The sequence below is a fragment of the Caretta caretta genome, chromosome 2, assembly GCF_965140235.1.
Source record: "Caretta caretta isolate rCarCar2 chromosome 2, rCarCar1.hap1, whole genome shotgun sequence".
NCBI lineage: Eukaryota > Metazoa > Chordata > Testudines > Cheloniidae > Caretta > Caretta caretta.
The window spans coordinates 161,904,585-161,928,619 of record NC_134207.1 but is presented as its reverse complement, the minus strand read 5'-3'; positions in this window follow the sequence as shown (position 1 = coordinate 161,928,619).

The following is a 24,035-nucleotide window of genomic DNA, read 5'->3' as shown; positions in this document are numbered from 1 at the left end:
AAAGTATGTTATGTAAGAGATCAATCAAAAAGTTATGTTTTGCCAAGTGTGATAATCTTTATATGCATGTATCATCTTTGTATCTGAAATTATACATATTTCCTATGTATTTGTATCTCAAACATGTGTTGTGTTCCTGGGTGACATTCACAAATAGATTTCCATCAACACTAGCCAGCCTGCTTGATGGCCCATTAAGGACAATCAACTATTCCAGGAAACGTCCAGAAAACTCCTCAAGGAGCACATACCCAGTGAATGCCTCATGACTCGGCGAAGCAAGTAAGGACCTGTGATCTAAGACTCCATATTTTACCAATAACCTTCCATGATCATGTGACCCTGGACCCCATACTGGCCAGTAACTTTCCATGCACACGGGCTGCACTATAAATTGCAAGGTGTGACATCACTGTTTTGTCTTCATTCCTGCTCCCCATCTCTGGACATGATTTCTAGCAAAGAAGAGCTTTGAGCAATGGACTGATGGCCCCAATCTAGTGGGGAACCAGAGATACTTATTACAAGCTAGCAGATTTAACAGCACTTGTAAGGTATATGATTCCTTTAACCAATTAACTCTTTTCCGTTCTTTTTATATTATTAAACCTTTAGGTTTTAGTTACTAAAGAACTGGCCACAAGAGTGGTATTTGGTAAGACCTAAAGTGTGGAGAGAGAGAGAGAGAGAGAGATCTGGGGGGAGTGGCTGATCCTTTGGGATTAAAAGCAATTTATGTACGATTAATCTGGTTTTCAGTAAACTCTCATCATAAATACCAGATGTCTGGGTGGTGCTAGGGGCTGGATTGCCTAAGGAGACTGTTTTTAGCTCCTTGTTAACCAATGTGGTAATACAAAAGCTCACTTTTGTTACTGGCTTGAGGAACTCTAATGTTAGATTTCAGAGTAGCAGCCGTGTTGGTCTGTATCTGCAAAAAGAAAAGGAGTACTTGTGGCACCTTAGAGACTAACACATTTATTTGAGCATGAGCTTTTGTGAACTACAGCTGTAGCTCAAATAAATTTGTTAGTCTCTAAGGTGCACAAGTATTCCTTTTCTTTTTTCTAATGTTAGAATAACCACCAGTTTAGGGTTATGTCTGCCCCATTTCTTGCAGTCTGCCCTGAATTTGGCATTCTCAGGTGTGGCCCACACCAGGCATGGTCCACACTAGGCACAGCCCTCCACACTGAAGGAGAGCAAGTCTCCAGCCTGGCTGTGTTGTACCACCACCACTTGTCCAAAACCTTCCTTGTGTACGTGCCTAGCATCCTTTGAATTTGCTATCCAGTTTATTAGTGCTAAACTAGAGCTGCATCCAGACCAAAACCTCAGATCTTGGGAAAGTTCACAACCAGATCCGCACAGGTTGGGTCTCTCGCTAGCAGTAACAATTAGTATGAGATGCAAGTTGTCATCCTCTGCCTGTCCACTTCTGACCTTTATTCTGCTGACTTGAGAGTTGTGCAGATTTGTTAAGTACAGTAGAGCCATATGTGTCTGTGATTTCACTTTGCATAGGAGCATGGCAAAGTTTCCTCCCATTTCACACTACCGCCTCGGAGTTTCATGTTACAGTTTGGGGTCAAACAAACTTGGACTCTCCCTTGGACACTCAGTTGAAGCCCACCATGTTTCACCCAGAGTCTAAATCATGCAGAGCAGTGCACTTCAAAGATGATAATAATGCACAAGTCACATTAGCTTTAAAGGTGATCAGCAGCATAGTTTCAAGGAACCTGACCTGAATTTTGAGTGTGAAAGGAAACCAGGAACAGGGTGAGTTTCACCTCGTTTAGTGTTTCATCCGGAAAAAAATCTCAACTCCAGCTTACGTGTACTGAACAGATACCATGGAACACTTTCGTATATCAGAGTAATCACTTAAACCCATTTATATTTATTAATAATATGTGCAGGTTAAAAAACAAGGGACACCTAGAAAGGCCATTTCAAATGAGCATAAATAGCCAGTTCCCCTATTCCAAGCACACTATATGAAAATCGGGCCCACTCTGAGCAGATCCTCTCTCTGTCACTGAAAACAAGCAAGAACCTTCTTCTTAAAGAACTTTTTCACCAGGCAGGCAAATAGAGTGGATTTTTATGCACATCTGAAATTGAGCCTGGTTATGCCCTACCCTACTGATGCTTTGCTGTTTGTAGCATGCCTTGTATTGTGAATAGAAACGAGCAATTCCTCTAAAAGCCACTGGATGGGAGTAAAAGATCAAGCTAATCCTATACAAACCAAAAGGCGGGCTGTATTTCCAGTTTGAGACAGTGAACAGAAGGTGCTGAGAGGAAAGTATATTTTATTCTGAGTTAGCTCCAGCTTGCTGGAGTGGTCTAGCTTAAAGAATTTAAATTACATGCCTCTGGAAGTGCTACAATAAAACTCCTTCCACAAACAAATATGCAGAACTTTCCTGACAACATAGAGAGTGCAAACCTGCTACCAGACACACGGTTGCTACAATGAGAGAGAAATACAGGGGCTACGACACAGACTAAATATTTTCTTTTCTCTGTATAAGTGCTCATGGGATCTTGGGTAGTGAGGATATCTAAAATGCACTCTGTTTATCATTTAATTATTTGTAACCAAAATTTGGTGAACAGAACACATACACCTTGAGCAAGGGCTAAAAATTGTGCAGTGCAGGAAAATATGGTCCCAGTACCACTGTCTGGAACTAGTGCTGCTTTCTCTACTTTTTAGTGACTAATTTTTTTTTCTTCAAATAAACTCCCTTCCTCTCAGTTCCCACACACACTGTATGGGACAAATTCCTGCAATGGAGAACTACGATAACAAATTTTCCCTTGATTCAGAGGGGAGCTGTGTTTCACTAGTGCATATGATCCACTGGGCTATATTAGAACAAGATAGCTCATACCATGTGCATCATAAACATACTTTCATTCAGAGTTACGCAGTCTGAATGCAGCAAGCATCAACGTGGAGACATTCTTTCTGCTTTGGTTTTAATTTCTCATTTAAAAAATTACAGTTAATTTAGTGCTGATGAAAGGCACTGGACAGCGAAGCCACAGGACAAAGAGAGTCTGGACTCTCTTTAGGTACTTACATGGCCCTTCATTATTGTAGTATCTGAGCATCTCACCCTCATCCATGGATTTTATCCTCACAACACCCTGTGAAGTTGGGAAGTATTATCCCTGTGTTACAGATGGGGAATTGAGGTAGCAGATAGATCAAATGACTTGCCCATGTACACAGAAAGTCCATGGCTGAGACAGGAATTCAATTCCCAGGACCGTATCTGAGTCCCAGTCAGTGCCCTTTGCATTAGATCTTCCTTCAAACCCAAATGGAAGTGTGGACTTTCCACATTCCCATCTTCCATAGCAAGATCCCTTCTGGATGAAAGGTTAGCCAGCATCCATGACCACTCAGACCTCAGTCTCTTTATAAAAGGGTATCAAATCCAATCAGCGCTAAGTTCAATGTGGAGCCCTATCTACTAGGAAACAGATTGAGATAGTCAACTAGTTTCACACAGAAAACAAACAGCCTTCAGATGGTTACAAGTTTCATTCATTAGTGACCTGAGCTGGGGTTGGAACCAGAAGCCTCAAGGATGCACCCCATTACCTGAGCCTGACTCCCACATTTCACCTTCATAGTGGCAAAAAATGCTTTTAGGAAAGGAGCTAAGGAAAATTGTGGGGATGTTGCATTGGGGAATAGTGTTAAGTCCACATTAATTGATTACAAAGGCGCAGTGTCTGGACTAGAACTAGCCAAATTTTCAGCATTAAACACTGAACATTCCTACCTCTGCTGACATCATTGAGAGGTTTTAGTGGGAGCAGGTTCAGGCACCATGCTGGCACATTTATAGCAGACTCAGCACTGCTAATACAGACTTTGCCACTAAGCACTGAAGAGCAGGCATTGGGTGGTGCTGGTGAAAGGGATTTGGGCAGAGCCTGGACAACATGTAGTGACACGAGCAATTGATCTGTACACTGGAGTACTAGAATGTGCCTGCTCAGAGGGCACCACTGAAAAGGCTCAACACTGCGAAGTTCAGTTCCAGGTGCCTATCTGCCTGCAGCCTGTCTAAAGCCACCCGTGTCCCTGCTCTGGAAATGTGTCACACAGTGGACTTGGTGCTGGTGACAACACTGCTAAAAAAATGGTGACAAGCTAAAAGGAGGTTTGCGCCTTCATCTGCTGCCTGGGCTGATGTCTACTCCTCTTCCTCCTCCCTCACCCTCATTTCCCCTTTCTCTCCCCCTTAATATTTCTCCTCCTTTTCTCTCACTTATTTTCCTCTCCTGGGACTTATCCTCTCTGTAGCTGGCAGCCACTAATTACTTTCCTTTGAGGTGGGATAGTAATGATAATCCTCCAAAGTACAATATGCAACTGCTAGCAGCAAATATCTCCAGCGACTGCTGATGGGACACTCGGTGGGGAGGGCTCCGAGTTACTACAGAGAATTCTTTCCGAGGTGTCTCGCTGGTGAGTCTTGCCCACAAGCTCAGGCTCTAACTGGTCACCATATTTGGGGTTCAGAAGGAATGTTCCCCACAGATTGGCACAGACCCTGAGAGTTTTTTGCCTTCCTCTGCAGCATGGGGCATGGGTCACTTGCAGGCTTAAACTGGTGTAAATGGTGGAATCTCTGTAATTTGAAGTCTTTAAATCATAATCTGAGGGCTTAGTAACTCAGCCAGAGGTTACGGGTCTATTACAGGAGTGGGTAGGTGAGGTTCTGTGACCTGCAATGTGCAGGTGGTCACACTGGATGATCATGATGGTCACTTCTGACCTTAAATTCTGTAAATCTATGGATAGACAGAGGTCAGTGTTTGAGAGTCCAGGAAGTCAAACAAACCTAGCAAATTATTACACCGACAATATTCTACAGTGATATAGTGCCCGTCATCACCAACGTTTCCAAGCACTTTATTAATCCCACAAGTAAAATGCAACCCCTTCTAGAGTGAAAAACCACCACCATTACAGCACTGGATGACGGATCTGGATAAGCCATGAACACCACCACCCACCACAAGCCTCACTGAAATTTAGGAGACGGTGATGGGAGGTTCTTAATTTCATGTGAACTACAGAGCAATCTGTTATCGACATGTACAATATCAATATTAACAACAGAGAAACATCAAACAATAATGACAGGTTTCAGAATAGCAGGCATGTGAGTCTGTATCCGCAAAAAGAAAAGGAGGACTTGTGGCACCTTAGAGACTAACCAATTTATTTGAGCATAAGCTTTCGTGAGCTACAGCTCACTTCATCGGATGCATTCAGTGGAAAATACAGTGGGGAGATTTATATACACAGAGAACATGAAACAATGGGTGTTACCATACACACTGTTACCAGAGTGATCAGGTAAGGTAAGCTATTACCAGCAGGAGAGCTGTAATAATAACCATCATAGGGCCTAATCACATCAGCCACACTATCAGAGGCTCATTCATCTGCACATCTACCAATGCGATCTATGCCATCATGTGCCAGCAATGCCCCTCTGCCAGGTACATTGGCCAAACTGGACAGTCTCTACATAAAAGAATAAATGGACACAAATCAGACGTCAAGAATTATAACATTCAAAAACCCGTCGGAGAACACTTCAATCTCTTTGGTCACTCGATTACAGACCTAAAAGTGGCAATTCTTCAACAAAAAAAACTTCAAAAACAGACTCCAATGAGAGACTGCTGAATTAGAATTAATTTGCAAACTGGATACAATTAACTTAGGCTTGAATAAAGACTGGGAGTGGATGCGTCTTTACACAAAGTAAAACTATTTCCCCATGTTTACCCCCCCCCACCCCCGCTGTTCCTTGCGTGTTTTTGTCAACTGCTGGAAATGGCCCACCTTGATTGTCACTACAAAAGGCTGTTCTCCCCCCCCGCCCCCCGCTCTCCTGCTGGTAATAGCTCACTTTACCTGATCACTCTCGTTACAGTGTGTATGGTAACACCTATTGTTTCATGTTCTCTATGCATATAAATCTCCCCACTGTATTTTCCACAGTATGCATCCGATGAAGTGAGCTGTAGCTCACAAAAGCTTATGCTTAAATAAATTTGTTAGTCTCTAAGGTGCCACAAGTCCTCCTCATCAAACAATAAGCCACAGCCAGGGCCAGCTCCAGGCACCAGCGAACCAAGCAGGTGCCTGGGGCGGCAAATGTAAAGGGGCGGCAGGATGTCGGGCTCTGGGGTGGCAATCCGCCCTCGGCAGCAGCGGGAATTCAGCGGCCGCTCCGTCAGAGCGCGTTTTGCGCTCGGTGGCAATTCGGCAGCGGGGACGCAACTCTTCTTCGGTTGCCGGCAGCAATTCGGCGGCCACACCATCACTCTTCTTCTGTGTTCGGCGGCAAGGTTTTTTGTTTCATTTTTTTTGCCGCTTGGGGTAGCAAAAACGCTGGAGCCAGCCCTGGTCACAGCAAAGAGAATTAATAATAATTCAAATAACCCTTCCCCACAATGCTGATCAGCAAACAGGGTACTGGTATCTGCATGAAATCAGGGCCAACCTCTACGAAACAGCCAGATGCAAAGTTAATTTGTTCTGTTCATATACTTTCAATTTGGTTTCATTTTCACAGTATTAAATAAGTTTTATTTCTCAGGGTATAGGAGATATGATGTACTAGAGCAAACTAGTGACACCAACAGTTGTATCTATTAACTGATGCTTCAGAAGAAGCGGGAAAACTCTACCATGTACGTGTAACACAGTAATTACATGTGGGGGTGGGGGGGCAGAAGAGGGGAATTCTCTTTTGATTTTCAGAGGCCTGGGATTTGATTATTCTTAACACTCTTACTTTGTAGACAGCTTAGAGCCAGGCAAATAATTCAAAACAAACAACGTAAGCAGTGCATTTAGTCTTTTTTCATGTCTGCAAATTAGGTGGGGGGAGGGAGGGGTGGTGTCAGACAAAGTTTCATGAATTTGTTAAGTATCCAAACTTGTTTCGTGAATTTTTGTGAATACAAATATCAACCTATTGATCACATGTGATTTATTTGCTAAGCGCATTGCTCTGAGTAGTTTCTCGTTTTTGCTAGAGATTTGAGCTATGAGATTGATCATCTAAGGGCTTGCACAGATTTAAAAAAAAAATTGCCCTGGTTTAATTTACGAAAAGAAAGCCGCCTCAGTGTAAGCCTAGTTTTGCGGCAGTGCAGTGCATCTACTTTGGAAGGTAGCACGGGTATAATTACATCAGGGCAAATTTCTTAATGTACACATGGGACTGTTTCTGTTACTTGTATGATCTATTTTCATGAACTACTTTTGAATTTGCCCAAAACAAACTGTCATGAAACTGATCTTATTGTGTGATTAAACTCACCGCAGCTATGAGCTCTAATTTCACCAAGAATCTTATGAACACAGTTTTTCCTCACAAAAAGCAAAGAAGGAATGCAAACACAATCTAAGTAAGGAATCACTGAGGTGTTCTTGAATAATTCTCTCATTATTCTTCCACATCTTGTGTGTGTTTTTATGTAAGAAGGGCCCATGAAATTTGTATCTAGTACAGAATCTGTCTCCAAATGGATTGTCCCAAAGGAGGAGGAAGGTTTTCAGATTAAGAGTTCTAGGTTGGGATCTAAGTAGTCATAAGAATTATCAAGCCTTTTTAAATATCCAGCCACTGTATTTGTGCTCAGTGACTTCAAGAAGGAATGAGTTCCACAGTATACTCTGTAAAAGAAGCTCTAAAAAGTATGCAGAGCAAAACGAAGCAACCAGATGTTCTCTCTGTAAACAACCTTTGTCCTCCCTTTCATTCCCCATAGACCTTCTACTTGCACATATAATGTGTTTTGTCTAACTTAGGTTGTTAGCTATTCAGGGCAGAGACAATGTCTTTTATTTGCTTGAAGAACACTTAACACATTTGGGGTGCTATGTAGGCAATAAAGTAGATTTTGCTTTGATTTGTTCTGCATTATCTGCTCTTTAACTTCAACAGGTTAACCCTTTGTATTTGCTATAATGGGTCCCTTCATAATTTCGAATGTTTCAGTCAAGTCCCCTCATGTTTGCAAGCTCACATCATACGGTAGCCCTGAGAGACCTCCTCTAACTATTTCTCTTACCTTTCAATAGATCTTTTTAGTCTCTACTCTCAGTCTCTCTGAAAGGTGAGCTGTCTGATAGAACATAAGGAGGGATCCGCTTGCTTCAGGATCGTATTGAAAAGATACAGGATTTTAGACAGAAAGATTACCTCAGAGAGAGGGAAGAGGAGGGGAAGAAGGCAATGATAAAGCAATTACAGGACTGATTTTTTTTTTCATGCTTTGTGAAAGCAGAACTACTGTAGCAGATAACATATGAACCAGAGCAGAAAGCCAGTTTTTTGCTATTGCAAGTCTCATTCACCACAGAGGCAGTGACTAGAGCTATTCAGTTGCAGAACAATGCACTACTGTACTCAGCAGATTCCTCTCTGTTACTCTCAGGTTCACCACTACCTGGAGAGTGTTTCTTTCAGAGCACAAAATAGCTTTTTTCCCCATTCTCAGCAATTCACAGAGCTGGACTCCAAGCACCAGACACCCATCTTCCATATCACACCCCCCGCCTCATGCCTGACTCTGTAGGTCAGGCTGGTCCCTGCAGCCCACCACCCTTGGCTCCTTCCCCTGTAGAAGCACTCTAGAAATACTGGACACTACTGACTCTTAGAAGCACTGAGTCCCATATCCAGCACAGGGATGCAGGGATGGTTTCTTTGTATCTTGTTTCCTAGGAAAGATGGGCACAAACAAAGCTCCGGATCAAATATTCAGGTCCCATTCCAAAGTTTACTGCTCGGGTCCATCTTTGCCTGCTGGGCCCAAGGCATATCTTTAACCTTCCCAACTCCAGTATGTTCTGGGTCCAATCTCCTCAAATAGAACCAATACACATATGGACTGAATGGTTCTGAAGCCATATGGAGTCTTTCATTCTAGATCATTGGCTCAAACCCAGAAGGACAGCAGTGAGCAAAAATTCCTTTCATCTGGCAGTTGAGTGGCGTTTGAGTTGGTGGTTGTACATCACCAAAAGACACTGTCACACTGAGCAGCCTTATTAACTGCTTCAGCAGAGGCTAAGGTCTGAATGAGAACGTGGACTGTCATAGCTTCTTGTGTATATCATCTTATCTATGTTGTCCCTCCCAATATAGCCTTGGATAAGTTTAGGGTGCAAATTGCACTTGTCACTAACAACAGGTTCTTTACTTGGCAGCTACATAAAATTACTAATGAGTGAAATTTGTGAATCACACAACTAGAAACTTAGATTAGAAATAAATCCAGGCATCAGCATGATTATACAAAACCAGATACATGTAACAAAACATCCCCTGAACTGTACATACTTCCAGTCTGATACAAGAGAAAGCAATCCCCCAATGCTGACATATTACTACATTGTGAAGACAAGTAACATCAAAGATAAAAGAAAAGTAAGCAGAGGTCACCACAAGACGTCTTGGTCATACTCAGGCTCCTGCCATTCTGACTTCCCCTGGGTGTCCCAACAAGGGATTGGTCTGATCATGTTTTTATATCCTTTCTCCGTACATCCCCCCCCCCATCTGGCACATTTGATTTAGGTCTCAGCTCCCTGCCTGTTTGTGTCATTCCAGGGGAACTATAATTACACTGTCACACTTCACAATGGTTTCAATATGTGAGTGCTATTTCACTTCCTGCTTACATGCACCAAAAATCCCATAGAAAGCCATTATTTCAAGCTTAAACTGCCTTTTTGTGGGGTTTTTTTGGTTTGTTTTTGTTTTTATAATCCTAGATCAAGCACATTAGACTAACTATACAGGATTTATAGGAAGACTGGAAAAAGGCTAATGCAGTGCCCATCTTTAAAAAAGGGAAGGAGGAGGATCCTGGGAACTACAGGCCAGTCAGCCTCACTTCAGTCCCTGGAAAAATCATGGAGCAGGTCCTCAAGGAATCAAGTCTGAAGCACTTAGAGGAGAGGAAAGTGATCTGGAATAGTCAGCATGGATTCACCAAGGGCAAGTCATGCCTGACTAATCTAATTGCCTTCTATGACGAGATAACTGGTTCTGTGGATGAAGGGAAAGCAATGGACACGTTGTTCCTTGATTTTAGCAAAGCTTTTGACACTGTCTCCCACAGTATTCTTTCCAGCAAGTTAAAGAAGTATGGGCTGGATGAATGGACTATAAGGTGGATAGAAAGCTAGCTAGATTTTCGGGCTCAACGGGTAGTGATAAATAGCTCCATGTCTAGTTGGCAGCCGGTATCAAGTGGAGTGCCCCAAGGGTCAGTCCTGGGGCCAGTTTTGTTCAATATCTTCATAAGGATCTGGAAGATGGTGTGGATTGCACCCTCAGCAAGTTTGCAGATGACACTAAACTGGGAGGAGAGGTAGATACGCTGGACGGTAGGGATAGGATACAGAGGACAAATTAGAGGATTGGGCCAAAAGAAATCTGATGAGGTTCAACAAGGACAAGTGCAGAGTCCTGCACTTAGGATGGAAGAATCCAATGCACTGCTACAGACTAGGGACCGAATGGCTAGGCAGCAGTTCTGCAGAAAAGGACCTAGGGGTTACAGTGGACAAGAAGCTGTGTATGAGTCAACAGTGTGCCCTTGTTGCCAAGAAGGCCAATGGCATTTTGGGATGTATAAGAAGGGACATTGCCAGCAGATCGAGGGATGTGATCGTTCTCCTCTATTCGACATTGGTGAGGCCTCATCTGGAGTACTGTGTCCAGTTTTGGGCCCCACACTACAAGAAGGATGTGGAAAAATTGGAAAGAGTCCAGCGGAGGGCAACAAAAATTATTAGGGGACTGGAACACATGAGTTATGAGGAGAGGCTGAGGGAACTGGGGATGTTTAGTCTACGGAAGAGAAGAATGAGGGGGGATTTGATAGCTGCTTTCAACTACCTGAAAGGGGGTTCCAAAGAGGATGGCTCTAGACTGTTCTCAGTGGTAGCACATGACAGAACAAGGAGTAATGGTCTCAAGTTGCAGTGGAGGAGATTTAGGTTGGATATTAGGAAAAACTTTTTCACTAGGAGGGTGGTGAAACACTGGAATGCGTTACTTGGGGAGGTGGTGGAATCTCCTTCCTTAGAAGTTTTTAAGGTCAGGCTTGACAAAGCCCTGGCTGGGATGATTTAATTGGGGATCGGCCCTGCTTTGAGCAGGGGGTTGGACTAGATGACCTCCTGAGGTCCCTTCCAACCCTGATATTCTATGATTCTATGCTAGCTGCTTAGGCCTTATGTTATCTGGTTAGGCCTTATATTTATTTTAAAGCCTTTTTAAAAAAATGTTACCTTTTATTTCCCCTACTAGCACCATTATAGCTTTAATTGCTTTGATTATCACCTCCTAAAGCATTTTAGCATATCTTACCACCTGAGATGAAGTTTAATCTTGCATAACGACCTTTCACAAAATCAGGTCAGGGGTCACAGGGCTGACAGGTCAGCATAGAAGCTGTGACGTGAGGCAGTGTAGGGAAATTTACTCTGTTGCTGCACACTCTGTTCCCTTTCCAAAAGCTTTAAAGTATACCTTTGTGCAAGGCTTCTCATTTTGTTAAACCTTCTACCGATGGTTCTTTTTTCTAGAATCCTGCCCTGTCAACAAAGAAGGGGGTTTGTGTTTTCATTTCTCAACCTTCTTGGACTGAAGGAAAGAGAAGAGCAAAGTGTTAGGGATTTTGGGATCCCCTCAGAAATGCCTGATCTCTGCTCTCTGGGTAAACTAATTCCATTTAGACCCAACGCCTTTACACCTGATCTCTCAACTCAGTGGTCCTCCACCTTTGCCATACCATGACCCCTATGTTACAGAAAAAAAACCTTGCAAACTACTTGCAACCTCCCTGGAGGTCATGACCCCCGGCTTAAAAGCCTGGGCCTTGCTTGTTCTGAGGCTCGAGAGAGGATTTATATCCCCAGAGTCATCGATCTGTCACCTTACCACCACCACCACACAGAGAACATTTTCAACTCAAAGGCTGATGTTCCACTGCCTGGCACCTTGTGCAGCCATTAACCCCTGCACACAGTGACCGTAGAAGATGCCCATTCAGGTAGATTAGCATCTTACACTCATTATGCACAGGATGAAATAATGGCACATAGTTCCTGAATCGCGTTCTGACCAATCAGTTCATTTCAAAATATAATGAGCTGCAAAGTCATTGCTGTGCTGTTACATTCCCAGAATCCTAAGTGTTCACATTTGGTAACAAATGTATTGAGATTCAGTGCTGTAATATGCTTTTACATTACAAGGTGACGTTTGGAAAGGAAGGACAGTTGCACGGCACAGAACTAGGAGTCCAGAGGACCTCGGTTTTATCCCCTATTTTACCACTGATTCCCTGTATGAGTTTTGACAACTCACTCGATTTTTTTCTGACTCATTTCCCTTATCTTTAAAATAGGGATAATGCTAATTTACTTTACCGGGGGTGGGAGTGGGGGGTTTATAAGCTAAATTCTGAATGTTTTAAACATTTGAGCTCTGTGGCTGGAATGTGTTATGCATAAATGTAAAATATTATAGCTACTCTGTTATTGTAAAACCATGTTTAAATGAAGGGAGCAATTTCTTCCAAAAGTTCCACAATAATGTCTGATATATTGCTAGAGGGGATTACAGTAACACTTTAAACTGATGCCAGTTCGCCAGAGTATATGATATAGGAATGAGGCTGCCAAAAGGTTTAGGTCCTATAAGATTTTTTTTGCTCTTTATACTGCAGTTAAAACTGGATGTAACCCATTGCTAACCTAATTCAAGCTTAGCTCTGTATTATAGTGACATCAAATGCTGGCAAGTAATACCCCCAGCCAAATGAATCCAGAAAGGAAAGAGTTTGAGGAATAACCTTTAAAGAAATAACAAAGTGTAGTGTACCAGAAAAAATGCTACTCAAGTGACTTTATAATGCTCTGAAATTTAAAAACCAAACAAAAAAAACCAAACACACATTTAGGAAAGAAATAAATGCTACTCAACAGCAAAACTACAGTGTGAAAGCTTCTCCAACTTGTTCTTCCATGTCATAATAAGACCCAGCCTCTATTCAAACAGCTTAGAAAGTGAAAGCTGACCAGTACCATCAAGGAATATCTCTAAGGGAAAGCTACTGATTATATCATCATCATCATCATAATAATACCAACAATAATACCACAAATTAAACTACATTCAGACTTTAAACATTTGGCATTGATTTTTACCATTTTCATTCCATTAGATCTCAGATTACTTACGTGACCTTTGTGACAAAGTTCTTCCTCTACCTTGGTGGGTCTCGCACTTATTGGCGGATTTGCTTGAGTGAAAGTAGAATGAATTATATTGAAATTATAATTCATTAAAGAAATGCTACTTGAAGGGTTTGTTGAAATATAGTTGTCAGGAAGAGAAACATTAAGGAGTGTGAGACAATGGGTCCTCAAACTAATTAACTTAGAGCTCCTACTGAGCTAGGAGATTGGTAAACGTTAGTATACAAATAAGATATGAATGTATATTTGTCAGTTTCTGCTTTCTTTTGTCTCTTATGTTAAATTGGCTTTGGCTTAGCTGTATAAATAAGTTATCTTGGGCCTCAGAGAGGGGCTCACATATGGGTGCATTAGCAAGGCACTTTGCTAATAAACAGAGTGATCTGACAAATTATGAGAGTCCTGAATCTGACTTTGACACTTGCCTTGGAGCTCACGGCAGCCCTCAGGTTGGCCATTTTTCTGAGCCCACAGTCCAGGTCGACTCCTCCTGTGTCTGACCAGGAGTTGGGAAGTTTGGGGGGAACCTGGGTCCGCCCTCTACTGGAATGCAGCTGTCTAGAGTGCCTCCTGAAACAGCTGTGCGACAGCTACAACTCCCTGGGCTACTTCCCCATGGCCTCCTCCCAACACCTTCTTTATCCTCACCATACGACCTTCCTCCTGGTGTCTGATAATACTTGTACACCTCAGTCCTCCAACAGTCTGCGTTCTCACTCTCAGCTCCTCGTGCCTCTTGCTCCCAGCTCCTCACACGTGCACCACAAACTGAAGTGAGCTCCTTTTTAAAACCCAGGTGCCCTGATTAGCCTGCCTTAATTGATTCTAGCAGCTTCTTGATTGGCTGCAGGTGTTCTAATCAGCCTGTCTGTCTTAATTGTCTCCAGAAGGTTCCTGATTGTTCTGGAACCTTCCCTGTTACCTTACCCAGGGAAAAGGGACCTACTTAACCTGGGGCTAATATATCTGCCTTCTATTACTCTCCTGTAGCCATCTGGCCCGACCCTGTCACACCTTATATAACATATGGCATGACCAAACTTCAGCCACCTTTGGGGTGGAGAGCAGCAGTGGTGGGCTATGCAACAGCAGGTGCAGGGAAAACTTTGATTAATGATGCAGAGAAACAACAACAAAAGCCATTGTCTCTTTATTACAGCAGACAAACCTTTGATGTTTAAGGGCTCATCTAAAAGAATTTTTGTTACTATCACCACTAATAATTTAGGTTAGAGAGCAAAGCACAAGGACTGCAAATGTCCCATTTCTCAGTGAACTCTGTACACACTAAGGAAAAAATAATTATGATTAGGACTTCAGGAGTCCTGGGGCCCAGTCCTGCTCCCCAGAAGTCAAAAAGCTGAATTCCATTGACTGTAATGGAAGCAAGAGTGAGCCGATGGTCTATTTGCAGTGTTTTGGTTCCCTTCTGAATGGAGGGAAGGCTGGAAGACATATACAGGCCCTGAAAGGCTCCCGGGAGAAGCTGTCTAGAATTTGCTACACTAAAACAGGCATATTCTGTAAATTCTCCTGAGGTTCCTTAACTTCCCTGGGCAGGGCTTTTCTGTGTACAGAGCTCTTCCAAAGCTTGGTTTACTCTTAACCCCCTTTGGGCTGGGCTTCTCTGTTTCACCAACAGTTTAACCAACAAAAAGGAGACAAGCCCCTGTCATAAAGATAGACCCATCACCTCCCCACATCCTTACCAGCCCACGTCTGACTCCCTTTTCCCCCTCCCCCAATCTACTTTGAAGCCCCACCCACCCACCCGTTAAGTCTCAGAGTGGTACTGGCAGCAGTCACAATGAAGCACTCCTCCTCATGGTTCAGTGTGAAATTACACCTCCAATTTTAACTCAGCTAAACCTGTTGTTTAACAGTGCTTTAGACATGTTTCCAGGATATAAATAATAGCTGTATGCTACCTGAACACCCATATTGAAAATATGGCTTCATTCTTCCATGGCTCTACATTTGCATAAGCTTTTCATTTGGCTTGGCTTGAAAGGCAGGCTGTGTTAGAGAGCAAATCTAGCAGTACATTTAAAGACCACAGTTTATTGACTGGAAAAGTTTAATGCATACTCAAGGACCAAGTCAGTTTCAAAATCTCAGCATGGTACCGCAGTGTCTAGAAATAGTAGAAGATGGCAAATAGCACTGTCCCCCTCGGTGCTGTGGTGAAGACTGGGGCCCAGGAATGGTTTTAAGTGTTTAATTTTTCTGCAGCAGTTCTGGGAAGGAGTTATCTCGAGGATTACTATGTGTTATTTTGCAACCATGCAATAAAAGTTCCATTAGCCTTGACATTGTTTGCATTTAGAATATACATTCTTTTCCGTTTGGCCCTTGCAAATGTTCTTACCAGGAATTCCTTTTCCAGCTGCTTGTCATTCATGCCTAAGTATTGTGGTGATGTGGATCCTAAAAATGTTTAGACAGACAGACGCTACAGTTAACAGGACATGGTGTTGCCAGCTGTCCCGATTTTATTGTGAGTCTTGCAATATTCCCCCCCCCCCCCCCCAGTAGAATCAAGTGAATATGTGAGAATCTCAGCTCTTATTTCATTGGGGAAAAAATGAGTTTCTCACCATGACGACTGCTGAAAAGCTGGAAAACACAATCCCTTAAGATTCAACAAAAAAAGGCAAATTAAAAGAATTCCAAATTTATTGTTTTAAAACTCTCATAATTTTTAAACCAGTCTCATGGTTTTGGGGGGGGGTCTGACTCATGATTTTTGAACCTTCTGGATTGGAAATACTTCATTTACCAACCATTACCATCAAAGGGTTGTCTCTGAGATACTATCATTTTCCATGTTACACACCCCAGCAAAGGTGAGAGAGCAGGCACGAAAGCAACGAGGAGCTGAAAGGAAGATCCGAGCTGCCCAGATCAGCCTGGGCTTTCAGGATAACAGCAGAAGAAAAGAGCAAGGAAGCTCTTTCAAGGAAACTGTCAGTGTTTTTCTATCAACTCTGGTACAGATAACAGCACCAATGACACTCAACGACAGATATTAAAGGACGTTTGAACAATTCTACATTTCCATGTAAGAGGGATCTGAACTTACTTTGTACCTAGGGTTGCCAACCCTACAGGATTGTCCTGGAGTCTCCAGGAATTAAAGATTAATCTTTAATTTAAAAGATTATGTCATGTGATGAAGTGTCCAGAAATACGTCCAACCAAAATTGGCAACCCTGTGCTTGTATTTCTATAGCACCTTCCATATGAGTATCTCAAAGCGCTTTACAAATATTAATTGATTAACCCTAAAAACCATGGGAGGAAGGGATGTAATATCCTTTCTCATTTTTTAAGATGATCGTAGCCTGGGAGGTGAGATAGCGACTCATGAAAGGTCGCAAAGAAATCCCATCCAACTGAAATCAGAAGCCAGATTTCCTGGCCCCACCACTTCTGATGCTTCAGCCATAAATCCATCTCCTCCTCTTTGTGTTATGAAGTCAGCCATGCAATTCCAAGAGTTAGTACTTTCCCTGGCCCATTTGCCCGCCTAATAGTATGCATTGCTAAACAGTATTACCAGAAGGTTTAACATTTAATAAAGAAAACAGAATGAGGAAGTAGGATGTGTGCGCAGCTTGTTCAGATTAGCACTGCAGAATTTTCAGGGGCCAGTAACACATTCTTCAAACATTCATAACATATTTCAAAGCTGTTGTTTTCCTGCCTGGGCTGCTCATGAAGGCCTAGCCATGCAGTGAGGCCTAGTTCTTGGCTTGCCATCTCTGCAGCCCATGGGCACCTTGAAGACACACTGCTGAATACAAAATAAGGCCTGTTAGGGCTGAGGCTTGGGCCAAGTAATGGTGGGAAACAAAAAGGAATGAAAGTAGAGAGGTGCAGTCAGGAGGAGGATTTTTGCCTAAACAAAAATCAGACAATAAAAACAAAACTGGGAGGAGAATTAGGGCGGGGTAGGAGATGGTCTCTGCTGATGATATTTTGAAAGACAAGACAACCTTCTCTATTCAGTTTATTGTAATGGAAAACTATTTGCATTGGAATGTAGCATTCATGCAGTGCAGAGACACACAATATTTTATAATTGTGACACGTCACGTGTCCACACAGGCAAACAATATGGAGAAGTAATATATTCCTATCCACGAGCCCGTCAGGAAGCCTGTATTGTTTTCTTAGATTGATGTAATTATCACTCCTCCAGGTGAGAGATTAGGATGCTGAATTATAAACTTATTTCCCTATCAGTCACTTTCTTGGATCACATCAGAGTATTTTCTTTCTCCCCCTCTCCCTAATCACTGAAACAGAAAAGTTGGTAATGTTATTGAATGTGGCACACCAGCTTTCCCGTCATTTTAATTTCTCTTAAGGAGAAACATACTCTGTATGGAAATAGAAAACGCTACATGACAGTATGTCCTGGGTGCTAATTGAAAAAGCAGGGAACTATTTCAAAGCATGTCTAGGAGGATGACATGTTATGCAGTTTTCCTTCCCCCACCTCCCCCCCCGGCAAGGCCTCAAGTTAAGTGACATATTGTTTGACCCTCACATCATTTCCCAATTACATTTTTTTTTAAGCAGAAATAGTTATGAATAGCTAAATAATTCCCAACATGGCTTTGTTGCAGTTCATTTCACTGCATTAGCGTCTGTCACCTCTTCCATTTGTATTCAAAAATCTAGCATTTGGGTTCCAACTCTCTCTCTCTTTTGCTCTTCCAGCAGCCCTCGGTTTGAAATATTTTTGTATCATCTTTCCTGTCATAGTCTTCCCCATGCAGAACGACTACAACAAAGTTGGGAAGGAAAGAAAAGAAAAAAACCTATGTAGATATACTACAATTGCCACAGACACTCAGGAATCATTACAATTTACAGCTCTAAAGGGTGTGAAGAAAGAGGAAGGGTTAATAGCTCTGAAAATTAACCAATTACATTCAAGGTTCCCTGCTACACATTCACATCTGGAGGAGGAGGAGGGTTCAAAGGCTCAAATGGGAATTAGATGCTCAAATCCCATTATCTTTCAGTAAGAGCTGGGTGCCTTTCTGCCTTCAAAAAGCTCCCTCTTAGCCACCAGTCCTTGAAACACTTATGCACACAAGTAACCGTATGCATATAAACTGCTCTGTCTATCTCCAATGAGATTACTATTCAGTATTGGTGAGGCTTCATCTGGAGTACTGTGTCCAGTTTTGGGCCCTACACTACAAGAAGGATGTGGAAAAATTGGAAAGAGTCCAGCGGAAGGTGACAAAAATCCTTAGGGGGCTGGAGTACATGATTTATGAGGAGAGGCTGAGGGAACTGGGATTATTTAATCTGCAGAAGAGAATAATGAGGGGGGATTTGATAGCTGCTTTCAACTACCTGAAGGGGGGTTCCAAAGAGGATGGATCGAGACTGTTCTCAGTGGTACCAGATGACAGAACAAGGAGTAATGGTCTCAAGTTGCAGTGGGGGAGATGTAGGTTGTATATTAAGAAAAACGTTTTCACTAGGAGGGTGGTGAAGCACTGGAACGCGTTACCTAGGGAGTTGGTGGAATCTCGTTCTTTTGAGGTTTTTAAGATCAGGCTTGACAAAGCCCTGGCTGGGATGATTGAGTTGGGGATTGGTCCTGCTTTGAGCAGGGGGTTGGACTAGATGACCTGCTGAGGTCCCTTCCAACCCTGATATTCTATGATTAAGTGTGCAAGTCATATTATTAATGTGTGCAAATGCTTGCAGGGTGGGGCTCTTAAGTACGTTAGCTCTGGAGCGTGCCTTGGCTCAAGGCTGTTTTGATATCCACTCTCTACTACCCGGTTACGATAGTCATATAATCGGATGCTGGACAGTCCTGGTTCAGCCGCGAGGTGGGGGCTCACCAAGATCTTCGAGGTTAAGAAATTCTGAAGATGTTAACGCTGATGTCAATCAGCTGTTCTCAACCTTTTTCTCTCTGAGGCTCCCCCAACATGCTATAAAAACTCCACAGCCCACCGGTGCCACAACTACTGTTGTGCTGTATATCCAGTAAATTAAAAGCTGCATTAAATTCCTAGCTCTACAGTTATATACATACACACACACACACACACACACACCCCTAGTATGAAAAAGAAAAGGATAATGTAGGTACAAAAATAAAAATACAATCTTATTTTTGTTTTACTTACTCAGCATGAAACTTAGAATGGTTGAGCAGCACCAGTAACGTCGAAATGCGGGGATTTCTTTGAGAAGCATATGCACATGTCATGGTCACTGCTCATCCTGGCTGGGCTCTGCCTTGGGCTTCAGACCCATGTAGTGGGACTCGGGCTTGGGCTCTATGCTGGGCCCCAGTGAGGCTAACACCAGCCCTGCTCTCTGGTTTATTTTGGCAGACCCCCCTGAAACCTGCTCAGAGCCTTCCAGGGGGCCACAGATCCCCCGGTTGTGAACCGCAGCTGTATAGACTGTGTTATCAGATAATAAACTAGCTTCAGTTGCTTATGATAATTAGCGAGTCTAGGTATCGAACATGGGTTTTGCATTAGCTAGTCACACATTTAGGTTAAGCTTTTTCACACTCAGTGACAAGATCAGTTTCACACCCTCTGACATCATCACTTTTGCTGAAGTCCGACAGAGTTGGAGTGAGAGTTCCTGCCATTTCTATAAAACAATTGTGAACCTGGACGTTATATAGAACGGGGCACGCCCACAAACACAGGCTTTCATTTTGACACTTTAGAAAGGGAAGCTACGAAAGAAAAATCAGACTTGGCTTCCTCTGTCCTCTCCCTTCCTCCAACAAATCTTTGAAGATAATAGGCCTCAATCACTTCCATCCAACCCCTATTTACATCAGTGGGGGTTGCATGAACATAAATGACAGCAGTTTGTCCATAAACATACGGGGCGAGATTCTGGGCTACACCCCACAGGAGGCATAGCTGGGCTGGTGGAATACAAAGGTGGCTTTCTGCTGCCTTTCTTTTCACCGTCAGAAATCTAGGCCTGACCCCGAACACAATGTAGAGCAGGGCCATAGCAGGAGGCAAAACTGGCTCCATTGATTCACCAGTTATTTAAGCTGGATGTTTGCCAGAACCAAAACTCTGAGCCCAAACATCCCCAAATGTGGGGTACTTGATAAACAGAATCCAGATCCATATTTTACAGGTCACCCCTCTTTTTAGAATGTGCTGAGCCAAATCACCCAGCCCTACACATCCCTAAACTTGTGGGAGGGAGGGTATTAAATGTTGTGACTTGAACTAGCATGGACTAACAAACAGGGCACAGGATGGGAGTCAGGAGACCTAGCGTCTAAATCCTGGCTCTGCCAGTGACAAGCTGTGTGACCTGGGGCAAGTCACATCATTCTGTGCCTGTTTCTCCTCCCACCATTTCTCTGTCCTATTTCAATTGGAAGTTTTTGGGGCAGGGGCTGTCTGTCAGTGTGTTCGTACAGCGCCCACCATGCTGGGGTTCCTAGGCACTACTGAAACAGTAAATAATAGTGCAGTGTAATCTCAGTTCGCCATCCAACACTGATTATTTGGTGATTTCTATTACACACCTACTGTTGGGCACTGAACTGCCAACCATCATGTGGCATCTCAAAATGCATGGGTGTCCCAGAGCACTGACAAGGTGATTTTTAATGTGTTCCTAGCCCCAACTCCCAGGGACTGAGCTAGAATTGTTCTGGGGACACCCTTGAAGTGAAAAGTACATTTCTGAGGGTGCACCAATGTGCAGAGCTCTCAATGCCTTGCTTTGTCTGCACTGAGCCTGCTTATAGATTTCCTGCTTTTAAAACTCATTAATGCAATAAAATTCTGATCACACCCCCTGACGTTTAGTGTTTTACAGCTGTGGGCTAAATACTACAGGTAAGAAATAAAACAGAGTCTGGAGCAACTGAAATAATCTGAGTCCATCATTAGAGGACAGGTAGAAAGCTGAACTTTTTACCTGTAAGGGAGAGTGGTCATTGAGGCCATTAGAGGCAAAATAAGAGCAACAAAGAAACATCTGCACTACATTTAGAAAAAAAATCAACAGATCAACGTTACTGATGTATGCAATGTGACCAGCCCTACCAGCTGTCAGATCCAATTACCAGCTGAGCTTGGACATTGCTGTCTTATATTAATGCCAGCGGAAACCCTTATTACATTCAGTTTATCATGATGTCATGTCTGGCTTCTTGTCTTTCTCCTCCAAATCTACATGATTAACCTCAAGCAATATTCCTCCCCATTTCCTGACTGAGCTGCAATTTTCACATTCTCATTGGTAAGGCTAGTTTAAAGAGAGGACATTCACAAAGCAGGCACTTCACTATTCAGTCTTTCCCTTATGATTAGTTTTAGTCTTTAGTCTTTTTGTATCCAAATAAGGAGTTTTGTTTTTAACACAAATGCAAACCCTGGTGAAGTAGCTCCATTTTCATTTTAGTTCCAGTGTCTCTCAGACTTGTAGCAGACTGGCATAGTCTAATACCCTGTAGAACATTATCCTTTTTTGGTGTGAGCGGTGAGCCTAAATTTGGGGGCGGGGCGGGGGATGTTGGTTTTGTTAGGAGAAGCAATTGCTGATAGAGTCAGGTTGTGCCTGTGTTTTGGACGGGGGCTCCTATTGGTTCAGCTACCTTGTTCCATAAAGGCGCTTGATTGTTACTTGTCCTAAATGAAGGGTGGCAGTGATGCCCACCAGCTTCAGTGAGGTTTCACCCAACCCATCAGCACAATAGGAATGTAGAATTCTACTGCTGAGACCATAGTGGGTCCAATTAGCTTCAACCAGGATGCAAAGGGAGGAGTGGTCTCTGTTTGGGTCCCGAGGGAACAAGAGGGCTAATCCAAAGGCGGCTTTGGATGGAAACTCTAGGAATGGTCAAACTCAGTAAATTGAAGACTATGTTGGGCTATTGTTTTTGAGTTGCCAGTAAAGCCAAACCCACTGATGGGGTGAGGTGGACGCTATCTCAGGGTCTGTTTGCTCTGCTGAGGCCAAAGTAGTGGAACATTGAGATTGCAGAAAGCTGAAGTCCTCTGGGAGTCCTAAATCAGACACAGTCTGGACAATATCAGCATGTTTCCCTACAAATGCACCTCAGCCATGTAACCAAGTAGAGCTGCCTGAAAGAACCAGGGGATAGTTCAGCCCATTCAGTCCTGAGACTCTTCTCAGACTGAGAGGTGCTGAGATTTCCCAACAGCACTTGGTGTTCAGGGTGCTCAGTGGGATGTGGCAATCTCCACCAAAACAAATCATTTTCCGTATGCCACTGATCAGTCATCAGCTTGTAACAATTTTTTTCCCCACTGATGACGTCCAAGTGAGAGGCTCCAAATTCCTTTAACAATCCTTTGAGTGACCTCCTCCCTTCAGCGCCACCTAGTTAATGGGTGCATCACTTTTGAAGCAAAACTGAAATGTGCTTCTGTCCCAGGGCATAATCCCTGTGACCTCATTCTATAAAGCAGGGCCCGGTTAGTAATGACAAGTGCTTCAAAAGTGGTCTAATGACAGTAAATGGAACTATGCTTTATATATAAATTATCTTATATTGTAGGAATCTTTCCTGGGCTTCAATTAAATAGTATTGTGGAGGAAGTGCTGTCATAACCCTTTTCACCTTTATTCTTTAATAGCTGAGAGAGCAGTTGCTTTGACCCCTTAATAGTGCTACATAACCACAAACGTAATGGGAGGATAGATTTTTATAACTCAAGCACACTGGGCTAGAGATAACACATATCCTTGACTCTTGCTTGAAGAGATCTCATAGACACTTACCTAGAGAGCATTTCCAGCCAGTGAGCCAGACAGCAAAATTCCATTATATTCATCTGGGGAAAAAATTAGAGAGGGGCCAAAACCAGAACCACAGATCCAAACTCCTTCATAGTTCAGGGGGGTGGGAGTGTTCAGTTTCAACTCTGAAATTGTACCTACAGTGGTTTCCATTTCAGGCCCAAAACTGGAAGGAGCCTTCGCCCCCCGCCCGCCCCCTCCCAGTTTGGTGGTTTAAGATTTTGGCCACAACCTCTTTAAAGAGAGTTCAGCACGGACAGCGGGCAAAGCTTCCCCTTGGGGAGGCTAGCTCCCTGTCCCACCTCTTCGGCCTGTGGCCCTGCCCACACTTCACCCCTGCACTGCTCCAGGTCCCAACCCCGCTCCACCCAGGGCCCGCCCCTCCCTCACTCATTCTCCCCCGCCACAGCTCAACCCATGCATCCCTCCTCTCCTTCCCCTGCCTCCACGCTCAAGCAGCAGCAGGGGAGCCAAGTGGGGAGGGGGCCGAACGGGGAGGAGAGGAGGATCCAGCAAGCATCAGTGGGGACCTCTGGAAAGGGGGGGGACGGAGTGCTAGGGAGGAGCAGCCAGGCAGCCGCGGGCAGAGAACGCTGAGCTTTTTGTATACAACATACAGGTTCCCGGGCGGCTGAGGAGACAGTATCTGCTGCTCAGCTTCCCGGGTTCATCAGTAATCTCCCTGCAGAGTCCAAGGGACCCGGGAAGCTGAGTAGAAGATACCACCCTCCTCAGCCATCTGGGAACCTGCATGGCACATCATAAATAACCAAAAATGTCCGGCAGAAGCCCACTCCCCGCAGGGAGGGGAAGAGGTGGGGCCACCACGGTCCAGGCATCCAGCAGTGGGATCAGTGCTGGCTGCACCAGGGAAGGCTTAGCTTCCCCT